The sequence below is a fragment of the Lygodium microphyllum genome, chromosome 2, assembly GCF_053477565.2.
Source record: "Lygodium microphyllum isolate KBCC chromosome 2, Lygodium_microphyllum_v1.1.10, whole genome shotgun sequence".
Taxonomy (NCBI): domain Eukaryota; kingdom Viridiplantae; phylum Streptophyta; class Polypodiopsida; order Schizaeales; family Lygodiaceae; genus Lygodium; species Lygodium microphyllum.
Window position 1 is genome coordinate 42,458,226 of NC_141136.1, and position 13,100 is coordinate 42,471,325.

At 45.8% G+C, this 13,100-nt stretch overlaps 1 pseudogene; it reads left to right on the forward strand.

Moving 5' to 3' along the window:
* The first annotated feature begins 8,284 nt into the window (after positions 1-8,284).
* LOC148039666 (subtilisin-like protease SBT1.7 pseudogene) lies at positions 8,285-12,604 on the forward strand (annotated as a pseudogene).
* Positions 12,605-13,100: the final 496 nt, after the last annotated feature.

A 13,100-nucleotide genomic window follows, 5' to 3' on the forward strand; every position in this document is an offset into this window, starting at 1 on the left:
CCAACCCTCTCTGCATCATAGACAAGGTAGGCCAGCTCTCGAGAGCTCTCCATCTACAACTATTTTTCACAAATGAGCCCCTCTAAGCCAAAAAAAACTGCACGCCAGCCCTCTTTAAAGAAGTAAGTGCACCAATTTGTGCCAAGTGGCAGCACTGGAAGATATTTCCCATTCCAACCTTCCGGACTAAAATTCTCCATGCTCGGTGCAGAATTTGACCTCGACACAGACCAGAGGATTGATCCTCGTGCAAAAACGAAGATAGTGACGTGAACAAATTTTGGGATCCAAAAATAGTAACTCCCTAAATTTTAGGAGTTGCTTCCATTGCATCCCCATTAGTCTTCTAACCATCTTTGCAGACTATAGCTACATCCAAATTTGCAATGTAGCTCAACTGAAAGTGAATTTCCACTAATGATCCCACATGGACTAATCTCTTGAAGATTTGTCCATCTTCACTTTGAACTAGTCTCTTCCAGGCTAGTTCTTCAACACACTTGTCCATATACACTTTCACAAGTCTCTTCCAGGCTTGTCAATCTATAGTGCCATCAGTCTCTTCCAGACTTGTACTGGACCTTAACTGTCCAGTCTTGACTCACTAGACATTCATGTTCGTTTCACATACTGGCCATGCAACTCAGACGTTTAGATTTCAAGAGGGATCCTTCCAAAAAGAAAAACCAAATAAAATATGTAATAAAGAAATCAACAAAAAATGTAATAGTTGTCACAGTCTTGTGACATACCTCCCTCTCGAAATCGCAAACATCCTCATTTGCATGAATGTCATACATGCTTCCAGCTAACCCAGTGAACTCTGCCCAGTGAAATTTGGCAGCATAACAATACAATTACTGACCCAAAACAAGTTGACCAGGAAGGGAAACTCTGCCCAAGTCTGAATCTTCTGGTTGGAGTGCAGAATTGACCATTTCAGCCTACTATATTTATTGGTTGAGACCTGTTCTGACACCTGTTTACAACTCATACTGTTCCCCGTACTGTTCAGCCCACTGTAATTACTGGTTCAGACCTGTTCTGACACCTCTTTTCAGCTCATATTGTTCCCTGCACTGTCTTGCATCATCTGTGCCAAGTGCCCCTTGATTCTGACATCAATAGGGCTCTAAAATAATCTCTGAACAGTCCAGAATCAGTACTGGTTTAGTACTATATCAGACACTTGCTTGGTAAGGTTACCACCCTCACCTATTCCTGCTTATGGACAGCAAACAACTGCTCCTGTTCCTGGAGAAAACAAATTCTTGCCTCATGCAAAAAACAACATATTCCACACAACTGTACCTGAATCAGAAGAAAGGCCCTTGATTCTGCAACATAACCATACTGTCAGGGAGAGAGAGAGAGAGTAGGGAGCAAGCCCAACCCTCTCTGCATCATAGACAAGGTAGGCCAGCTCTCGAGAGCTCTCCATCTACAACTATTTTTCACAAATGAGCCCCTCTAAGCCAAAAAAAACTGCACGCCAGTCCTCTTTAAAGAGGTAAGTGCACCAATTTGTGCCAAGTGGCAGCACTAGAAGATATTTCCCGTTCCAGCCTTCTGGTCTAAAATTCTCCATGCTCGGTGCAAAATTTAACCTCGGCACAGACCAGAGGATTGATCCTCGTGCAAAAACGAAGATAATGACGCGAATAGATTCTTGGATCCAAAAATAGTAACTCTCTAAATTTTAGGAGTTGCTTCCATTGCATCCCCACTAGTCTTATAACCATCTTTGCAGACTATGGCTACATCCAAATTTGCAATGTAGCTCAACTGAAAGTGAATTTCCACTAATGATCCCACATGGACTAATCGCTTGAAGATTTGTCCATCTTCACTTTGAACTAGTCTCTTCCAAGCTAGTTCTTCAACACACTTGTCCATATACACTTTCACAAGTCTCTTCCAGGCTTGTCAATCTATAGTGCCATCAGTCTCTTCCAGACTTGTACTGGACCTTAACTGTCCAATCTTGACTCACTAGACATTCCTGTTCGTTTCACATACTGGCCATGCAACTCAGACGTTTAGATTTCAAGAGGGATCCTTCCAAAAAGAAAAACCAAATAAAATATGTAATAAAGAAATCAACAAAAAATGTAATAGTTGTCACATTCTTGTGACATACCTCCCTCTCGAAATCGCAAACATCCTCATTTGCATGAATGTCATACATGCTTCCAGCTAACCCAGTGAACTCTACCCAGTGAAATTTGGCAGCATAACAATACAATTACTGACCCAAAACAAGTTGACCAGGAAGGGAAACTCTGCCCAAGTCTGAATCTTCTGGTTGGAGTGCAGAATTGACCATTTCAGCCTGCTGTATTTATTGGTTCATACCTATTCTGACACCTGTTTACAACTCATATTGTTCCCTGTACTGTTCAGCCCACTGTAATTACTAGTTCAGACCTGTTCTGACACCTGTTTTTAGCTCATATTGTTCCTTGCACTGTCTTGCATCATCTGTGCCAAGTGCCCCTTGATTTTGACATCAATAGGGCTCTGAAATAATCTCTAAACAGTCCAGAATCAGTACTGGTTTAGTACTATATCAGACACTTGCTTGGTAAGGTTACCACCCTCACCTATTCCTGCTTATGGACAGCAAACAACTGCTCCTGTTCCTGGAGAAAACAAATTCTTGCCTCATGCAAAAAACAACATATTCCACACAACTGTACCTGAATCAGAAGAAAGGCCCTTGATTCTGCAACATAACCATACTGTCAGGGAGAGAGAGAGAGAGTAGGGAGCAAGCCCAACCCTCTCTGCATCATAGACAAGGTAGGCCAGCTCTCGAGAGCTCTCCATCTACAACTATTTTTCACAAATGAGCCCCTCTAAGCCAAAAAAAACTGCACGCCAGTCCTCTTTAAAGAGGTAAGTGCACCAATTTGTGCCAAGTGGCAGCACTAGAAGATATTTCCCGTTCCAGCCTTCTGGTCTAAAATTCTCCATGCTCGGTGCAAAATTTAACCTCGGCACAGACCAGAGGATTGATCCTCGTGCAAAAACGAAGATAATGACGCGAATAGATTCTTGGATCCAAAAATAGTAACTCTCTAAATTTTAGGAGTTGCTTCCATTGCATCCCCACTAGTCTTATAACCATCTTTGCAGACTATGGCTACATCCAAATTTGCAATGTAGCTCAACTGAAAGTGAATTTCCACTAATGATCCCACATGGACTAATCGCTTGAAGATTTGTCCATCTTCACTTTGAACTAGTCTCTTCCAGGCTAGTTCTTCAACACACTTATCCATATACACTTTCACAAGTCTCTTCCAGGCTTGTCAATCTACAGTGCCATCAGTCTCTTCCAGACTTGTACTGGACCTTAACTGTCCAATCTTGACTCACTAGACATTCCTGTCCGTTTCACATACTGGCCATGCAACTCAGGTGTTTAGATTTCAAGAGGGATCCTTACAAAAAGAAAAACCAAATAAAATATGTAATAAAGAAATCAACAAAAAATGTAATAGTTGTCATAGACTTGTGACATAAACCTTAGCTAGGTGGGGAATGGAGATCATCTTTGAGATGGATCTTCACTATAGCACTAACCATGCCACCTAGATATTCCTTTCTTTATTGCTTGCTATTGGTTTAGCCAAGTTTGCATAAGGCCCTAGAGCAATGGTCCTTAGCATACCATGAGGAGATTGACGTACAACTTGTTGTCTAAAAGCCATGGATCAAGATTGTGACATGTTGCAGCTAGGAGAGAACTCTCATCTCCAATGGTTTGGCTAGAAGGCTAGCCCTACCCATTTTGTTAAAGTTTGGAGATATACAAGACGGAAAATTTGGAGGTTCTACAACAAGCCACAAGTTGCTAAAGAGGGATAGAGACTAGGAGAAGGAAGATTGATGTTGTGATCCCTAATGATTCATTAGCCCCTCCTCACCAAGAACTATAGCATCTAAGAGGTGTGGACAACACAATTGTCATCTATGGGCATCCTCCCCACAAGTGGTAGGTAGACTTATTGGTCATGCACTTTCTTCTTAGTACTAGAGGATGGCCGACTAGCCATAGAGCTGAGGATAGCAAGGTATGGTTTCCCTTGAGATCCCTTGGAGGAGGATCTATATTCATCTATCTTGAAGGGAAGTTTTGGTAGCTAGACCCATACACATGCTAGTTCGATATCAAGGAGTGGCACCTCTAATATGGAAGAGCTAGCCTTCAGACGATCGAGCTAGAGTGCCTTCCAAGAAAGTGATTCTAACTAGCCATAGAAGTCATAATGCTTCTTGGCCTACACAATCAAGATTAGCAAACATGTTTTGGTATAGGATGATATGAATGGGGCACCCTCACGTAGCAAACATTGGGCAAAGCATAGCATCACAAATGGTTTTCACTGGACCTTCCAAAAACACTTGTGGGATAGTTGACAATCGAAGAATGTCCTATTTCTTTTGGCTTCTCACACATGGGGACTTAACAATTAGTATTTTGTGGACCCAAATGTAGTAGGATGGATTCTATGAGCATTGCCCATTGTAGCACTTGGAGCATTGTATTTGGTCATGCGACATAGCCTAGCTACTATGGAGAGGTCTTTGCCATCTTCTGCATCAAGTTGCACCTAGCTTAGGGTGTATTTCGTAGACACCAATATATTTGAAAGGACCCTAAGTATACAATCAACCAACAATCACCGAGCTTAATTTGGGGAAAGAAGAGGTCAAGGTCAATAAGAATGTGAAGGAGAAGAGTTAGGAGAGACTAAGAAGTTGTCAAGATCGACTTCTCAGTATAAGGGGTGTAGTCCCAAAGAAAGTAGGTCTATGAGCAAGGAGAATACAAGCCTTAGATGTGACAAGAAAAAGGGTATGATGATGCAAAAGAACAAACTAAAGATGTCTATCAAGAAGTTGGCTAGGCTTTCACTAGTTGACTGCAACTATCATTCAACCATTGGTGGTGATGAGGAGCTATTTAAGGAGATCTACTATTTGCATGGAGCTAGCTTCTAAGAAACTCTGAAGAGAATGAAGAATGAGTTGCATGTGATTACAAGATACAAGCCAATTTTCTTGCTCTTCAAGAAATTAAAATAGGAGAAGATGATAGTAAAGTATCCTCTATCAGTCAAATTTTGTTTGGATAGATGATGATGGTTGGTTATGACAGTGGAACTTTTAGTTTATGATGACAAGATATTGGTTGTTTCAATTAATGCCTCGATGTTTTTGCAAAAAGAGCAACTCATTGGTACTTTCTACATAATAAGAGCAAGGTACACACAAATACATAGACTTGTGTGTGCTACTATGTGAAGTTGATTCCTTCGAGCCACACATAAGTTCAAGATTTACAGTGGAGCCCATGCTCGGAGCCCATGCCCAATGATGAGAGAGAGAGAGATGAAAATGTAAGGAGAGAGAAGAGAACAAAAGGAAAGAGGAGTTGTAATGAGTATGACAATAGCCAATGAAGGTATGTCGTGTTTGTCAATACCTGTGAGTCGACGAAATACCTCCATTTTTGCAAGTACTTCATAGACTCAACATAATCTTGAGAATAGCGTTGGAGGTGGGCCTTTCAAGTCCTTCAAGTCCATGGTGTCACAAACTCGCATAGCAAATTGGAGACTAAGTGGACTTCATTGGATCAACAAACTTGTGCATGGTAGGGCCCTAGGCTAGATGATAAGCTTGTCATCTTATGGGGGATTGGAACATGACAATAGAGATAGGAGATAGATCACACGATTGTAGGGATAAGATTGGTGAGAAGAGAGAGAACTATGCATCTTGGAGAGTGCTCATGCCCCAGACCCCCCTCAACACAATATCATACGGGCATTTAAGAGGGAGGAGAGTCAGGATCAATGGCTAAAAGGAAGGCCCACTTTTTGAATCAAACCTGGCTCTTCATTGAAACGTCACATCGTGCAAGTAAACTAGGATGCGTGCGTAAACTAGGACGACCCAAAAGTTGGCACAATTGTTGGAAAAATGAAATTATAAGAATAAATAAGTTAACAACAACCTTTGAAACATATGCTTAGTATATGGTCTAATGACTTAAGGCTAAATGCTATATCTATGAGATCAAAGGTCCAAATCCCTTGAAGACTTTTCTTGAGTGTTTTATTTCTCCATAAAATTTTTAGACGAGTTTAAGCTCATAGAAACAAACTACTGTATTAAACAATTTTAATTTTTTGGAAGGGTTTTAGATTTCTAGAATCAAAATATCTTATGGAATTTTTTTAGTTTTCGTTAATAAGAAATATAAAATTTTGCAAGCATGTAAGGAGGTTTAAGATAGAAAAAAAAATTAAGGGATTTGAACCTATGATTTTGTGGGAATACTGTAATCTCTCAACCATTGGAGTCTAGACCATATACAAAACATATGTTTTGAAGGGTATGTTTAACTTATTTCTTCCTATGTTTCCATTTTTTTTAACCACTGTGCCAATTTTTCAATTATCCTAGTTTACCCACATAGGCTAGTTTACTTTCTCATCCTAGTTTACTTGCACAATGTGACATTTTGACAAACGGCCAAGATTGCTCCAAAAAGTAGACCTTTTTTTACCCTTTAACCGAACTCTCCTCCCCCCCTCCCCTTACATGCTTGTGTGAGATAGCGTTGAGAAATGTTCACAAAGATCGAAGTTTAATGTAAAATGAATTGGAAAAAGTTCAAAATACATTTAAAACCTTGGCTTTTACAAAAAAAAATTAGTTAAAAAATAGCAAATACACATTGTTTGATTTTAAAATCCCTCCAAAATTTTGCATTGAAGGTTATTGTAGCTGGAATCAAAAATGGTTTTTGTAAACACATATTGGACGCATGGGAATTGATAGCTTCTATTTAGGTTCAGTAGTCAGCAGTCTGACGCATGCTCTTGGACTTAGGGACACATTGCTGCCTCAACTCTACTACAACCTATTGGGTTTCACCTCAATACCTTGGGCACATGAGTAGAAAATAGAGGCATCAAACAAATTGGACGTATGTCCATATTTGTGGTTATTGGAGCAAACATACTATTGCTTGATGGCTCAGGCTGATGTTGTCCAATAGTCAAGGAAAAGCCATCTGATTGTTGTTCCGTATGTGAGGGTCCTACTTTTCCTTGTTGTTTAGTTTGGCTAGTTACACACAGGCTTGGCCGACTAATTTGGCATGCAAAAGGAAGGGGCGTTTGGCTTAAGTGTAGACACAAGATTGGGCTCGAATTTTTCGAGTGCGATCAGTTTTGGATGGGGAATATGTCTTACCCAAGGATAAAGTGCATGCCCAATTCATTAGACAACAATCACCTACATTTAAAATTATGAACAACAAAGTTGACATGAATTGAACCCTTGACCAATTAAGTGAGTTTTGAAGCCCTTACTAGTAGGTCAACCACAACTTGGTGTTTTTTTAGCCATGCTCAATGTGTAAGCAAAACACTGGATTGTATTCAGGATGGGCAACAGTGTTGGCCCAATATGTAACTGGCGTTACTTCCTGCCCGATGGAATCCTCCATGTGTAGCCATTTTGTAAAACTTGTAATTAATGCAACATGGTCTAAGGGTATTAAGGGTGGTTACACACAACCTCAGACAGCTGGGGTTATGGGCAAGTTGTCCATTGCTTTGATTACACACCAAACTGCGCCCAAAAGTTACACCAAAATAGGCTTGGCCCATTGGTAATGATCGAAATTTTTGGGGGGATTGGTGGGGGTTCAATTTCTATCAGTCGTGTGGTTCCCTTTTTGAGTAAATACTAGGCGCTCCGCGCCTAGACTCGATTGCGCAGCCCTTTTCGCAGGGAGGGCGGGTGTCAGACGCGTGACACCCGCCCCCGCCATTCTTCGTGGGGAGGCTGGGGCTGCCACGTGGCACTCGCCCCCAACCTCCCGTTAACTAATAGTAAAGATGTTGTCTTCTTATGCATTGGGCGCGCCCGGATTTTAAAGCGAGGAACTTGATCCCTCGCTCAGAAGTGTCTGCCGACCGGGAAAATCAGATCCAATCTCCATAACCGGAGGAACTTGATCCCTCGCTCGGGAAAATCAGATCCAATCTCCATAACCGGAGGAACTTGATCCCTCGCTCAGAAGTGTCTGCCAACCGGGAAAATCGGATCCAATCTCCATAACCGGTGTGCAACCGACCTTATAGTACAATCTAAACGTACTGCTAAGTCGGGACGTGCTGAGCACGTGTGGTTATCACGCTAATCTCGTGCATCACGTGTGCACTGTGCTTAATCTGATTGTTCCAACTTCCGGCAACATAACATACTTCTTCCTGAGCGCACAGAGGCTGCTTGCTGCAACGATGGCAGCCAGGAGAGTGCTAGTGAGAGCCAGTCGATTCCTTACAGTTGCATTGCTGTTGATCCATGGCCTAGTCGCGGCTGCATCGGACGAGCAGACTTACATAGTCCACGTCTCACCATCACACAGGCCTCCGGCCTTCCGCTCTGCCTTTCGGTGGTATGCATCAGTGATCGCGTCCATCTCGGGCCTCCCTCTCCATCAGTCCCACCACCGCCACGGTCCCCTCTACACTTACTCGACTGTGTTTCATGGCTTCTCGGCACGCCTGACGCGCCCCATGCTCTCCAAACTTCTGCAGGAGCCGGGCTTCCTGCGGGCCTTCCCGGATGGCGTACGGCAGCTGCACACGACGCGGACGCCGGCGTTTCTAGGCTTGTCGCTGGGAGATGACGGCATGTGGGCGGAGTCGTATTACGGCCGGGACGTGATCGTGGGGTTGCTAGACACGGGCGTGTGGCCGGAGCGGCAGAGCTTCAACGACAGCGGCTTCGCGGCCCCGCCTGAACGGTGGAAGGGCGCCTGTGAGGAAGGCCCCGGTTTCGAATCCCGGTACTGCAACAATAAGCTCATCGGCGCGCGCTTCTTCTGCAAGGGCTACGAGTCGGCCGCCGGTCCCATCCAAGACGGCGGCGGCGAGTACAGGTCCCCGCGCGACAGCGAGGGCCACGGCACCCACACGGCCTCCACCGCCGTCGGAAACTTCGTCGCCAATGTCAGTCTTTTCGGCTACGCCGCCGGCGACGCCTCTGGCATGGCCCCTGGCGCCCGCCTCGCCGTCTACAAGATCTGTTGGGAGCCAGGCTGCTACGACTCCGACATCCTCGCCGCCTTCGAGTCTGCCGTCGCTGATGGCGTCGACGTCATCTCCCTCTCCGTCGGCGGCTCCGTCGTGCCCTTCTACCGCGACTCCATCGCCATTGGCTCCTTCGGCGCCGCGCAGCGCGGGGTGCTCGTGTCGTGCTCCGCCGGCAACTCCGGGCCATACGCCGGCTCCGTGGCGAACGTGCCGCCGTGGGTGGTGACAGTGGCCGCCAGCTCCGTCGACCGAACGTTCCCGGCGCCGGTCGTACTCGGCGACGGGACAGTCTTGGGTGGGGTGTCGGTGTACGGCGGCGGCGGGGAGTGGGAGCCAGCCCTGCAGCTGCCACTGGTGTACGGCGGGGACGCGGCCGTCGACGGCAGCTCCGTGGCGTATCTGTGCATCGCGGGCAGCCTCGACCCTGCCACTGTCGCTGGCAAAATCGTGCTGTGCGATAGGGGAACCACCGCCAGAGTGGCGAAGGGCCTCGCCGTCAAGGCCGCCGGCGGTGCTGGCATGATCCTCGCCAATACTGCCGAGAGCGGGGCCGAGCTCCTCGCCGACAGCCACCTCCTCCCCGCTGCGGCCGTCGGCTTCCAGGAGGGCCTTGCCGTCAAGGCCTACATTGCCGCCGCTGGGGCCAACGCCACCGCCGCAATCTTCTTCAACGGCACTTCGATTGGCGTGAAGCCGGCTCCAGTCTTGACGGCCTTTTCATCTCGGGGGCCCAACCCGCTACCGGCCGAGATCCTCAAGCCCGACATCACCGCCCCCGGGCTCAACATCTTGGCAGCCTACACGGGCGCCGCCGGGCCGACTGGCCTCGACGCCGACGACCGCGTGGTGGATTTCACCATAATGTCCGGCACGTCTATGTCGTGCCCGCACGTGAGTGGCCTGGCGTCGCTGGTGCGGGCGGCGCACCCTACGTGGAGCCCGGCTGCCGTGAAATCGGCGCTGATGACGACGGCGTTGCAGACGGACAACGGCGGGGGGGTGATTACGGACGGCCTGGACTGTGGCCAGGCGACGCCGCTGGCGTACGGGGCGGGGCACGTGTACCCGGAGGCGGCTCTAGATCCGGGGCTGGTGTACGACATCGGGACGCAGGAGTACGTTGACTTCCTTTGCGGGCTGGGCTATGGCGGGGGGCCGGATCTGGAGGTCTTCACGAAGGGGGAATACACGTGCGGCAACGCGAGCGTGAGGCCGGGCGACCTCAACTATCCGTCCTTCTCCGTCGTGTTTGACGGCGACGGCGACGGCGCGTACTCGTTCTCGAGGACCCTCACCAACGTGGGTGCCGAGGCGGATGTGACGTACACCGTGGAGGTGAGCGCGCCGGCCGGCGTGTCCGTGAGCGTGCAACCGACGACTCTGGCCTTCCAAGAGGGCGTCGACAGGCTCAGCTACTCTGCCACGTTCGCGTTGGCCGATCAGGTCTCTCGTCATGCTTGGCTTCCGCAACAGCAGCAGCAGCATGCCTTCGGCTCCCTTGTCTGGTCCGACGGTACCCATGGAGTCCGATCCCCGATCGTCATCACCTTCGGAGCTTCCTTCTCCTCAAGAGCTGCTCTCGACTGATGTCTTCACCCCCACTTGCTGTGTTTTCATATTCCAACTAGAAGACTGTACACAACACTCCTCCACTGCCTGTTGGAGCGAAGACTGTACATAACACTCCTCCACTGCCTGTTGGAGCGCAGCTGCCTCTTTGTATGTTGGATCGTTTGGTATTGGGCTTGTGCATTTTGTGGATAGCAATGTTTTCGAAAACCTAACATAATGCATACAGAAACCATACCTGTTCCCCGCCCTACTGCATTATGGCAGCCATCGTTGAAAAACGTGATAATGAAAACCAGTGCTGAAGGCGCCAGGGAGCTGACGACGATGGGGCACACGCTGGTATAGTGTAGCTTCCAATAGCCCGTAGTCGACAGAGGTTAAGACGGGTAGTGCAAAAGGTAGCAAGAGCATCTCCAATCAATGGAGTGGCAGCAGGCTGAACCTCCAAACACAGCAACTGGACATGTAGGTGACTGGCGTGCTCCATGTCACAGGAGATGAAACTGCAGAGGGTATCTTGTGTAGATTAGGGATCCTCAGCACATCAGGTCTCCTGCCGAACAAAATAACAAGAATGGGCAAGGCACGAGAAATGCTTATGTAGTGGCTAAATACGGGCAGAAGTGGGTGTGCTTCCAATTCTGGATGGTTGCATACATAGAGCCCTTTCAAAAACAACATAGCCCATATCATGACACCTATTCCCAGGTTAGCATAGTGTGAGTACTACTCTATTGAAGACAAGGGAAACATTTCTCCCTCCATATTCAGTGCATGTCTAAACATTATCTTTTCCATTAAATTAGTGAGTCATCTGCGAAATCATGCCATGTCAGCGTGATTATCAAATAGGACAGTAATGTTGCTGTTTTCCCACCATTGTGCATTGAAATGGACATGATCTTGACTATCAGCCTTATGCCACGTTGTTTGGTCCGTCGGTCTTCAATAGTAGTGGCCAATGGCAAATCTAGTTGATGATGAAGGTGGTCTTTGCAACTTGTAAACCCTTTTCTATAGATTTCTATAGATGAGTAGCTTTAACTTCTCTTAAAAGCACTCTTTCCATGGCAAAAAACTCTATACTAGAAGTTTGTGGTATGAGCTTAGGTATTGATCTTACCTACAACTAGAGCAACAAGAATGGCATTGTCATTGATGAGCTTGAATTCCCTTACTATGTTTGCTTGGGTGTGACGAGACACCACCTTTGAGCTAATGCCCAACCTTGGGGTATGGCATCCCTTTAAGGGAATTCATCGGGATTGACGGTTTTAGCTCCAAGGATCTTAATCTTGAAGGTAGTAGTGAAATCAGAAGCTATTGGTATAGGGTTTTGCCTTTGAGCTTGATTAGGCACTCGGCTCAAAAAACCCAAAAAAAAAAAAAACAAAAACAAAAATTCCTTTACCCCAATGGTGCTATTTTTTGGAAACCATACTATTGCACCCCTTATGCTAGCTTCCATAAACACCAACACCATGCATTGATGATCTATTAATAACGCTCACATGACCAATTGTGGACATGTGATGGGTTGTCATGGTAAAGTCTTTGTGCAATGTGAGAGAATATTTTGGAGGATCTTAGTTAACCAAACTCTCCCCAATTAATGCAAGGAGAGTGTGAAAACATGACTCTTAACGCTGGTTTCAACATGCTTGTTGACGAGTGTCAAAAGTTTATACGTAGGATGAAATAAAAGTTACAAGTCATAGTTTTGAGATTGAAACTAAGGTGGTTCAATTCTGGTCTTGTGTGCCAAATTGTTGGTTTGATTGCAAAATTATAGAATCTTATCATTGCAACCAATTGAGGTCAATTGTGTGTGGGAGATGTGACGCTCGAATGCACTAAAAGCCCTCGCACATGAGGGATTGTGCTCCCATAAAATGCACCATTATAGGCACTTTAGTGACATGGTACTCAGATCATAGTTTGAGGTTCCTTGATTACCCTGGGAAAAGGGAAACCCTTGTTTATTGTGAACAACATAGTTAAATCACAAAAGTTTTGCATATAGAAGCTTTTAATTAGTGTTGGAAAAAACGCCATCCCAAAATGTTTGGATGAGCACTCCATGTGGACGAGTTTGTATTGGTAGCCTATAATAGTTGGTCTATGAATGATTGAATTGCTTTCCTTCATACCATGACATGTCTTACAAAATGAGCATTGGTGAAGAGAAAAGATTAGCCACAGAAAAGCCCCCACTTCATATAATTTGTGCATTGAGCTCAATTATAAATTATTATCACATTATGGTCATATGTAGATTGCATCACGATCATTCACTTATTGGTTGTGACATTTTAATATGAATAAAAGATAATTATGTTTACTCTTCGAGTTAGTTTTAATTTTAACAATCCCCCATAAAACAATCTATCCATCTTTGGG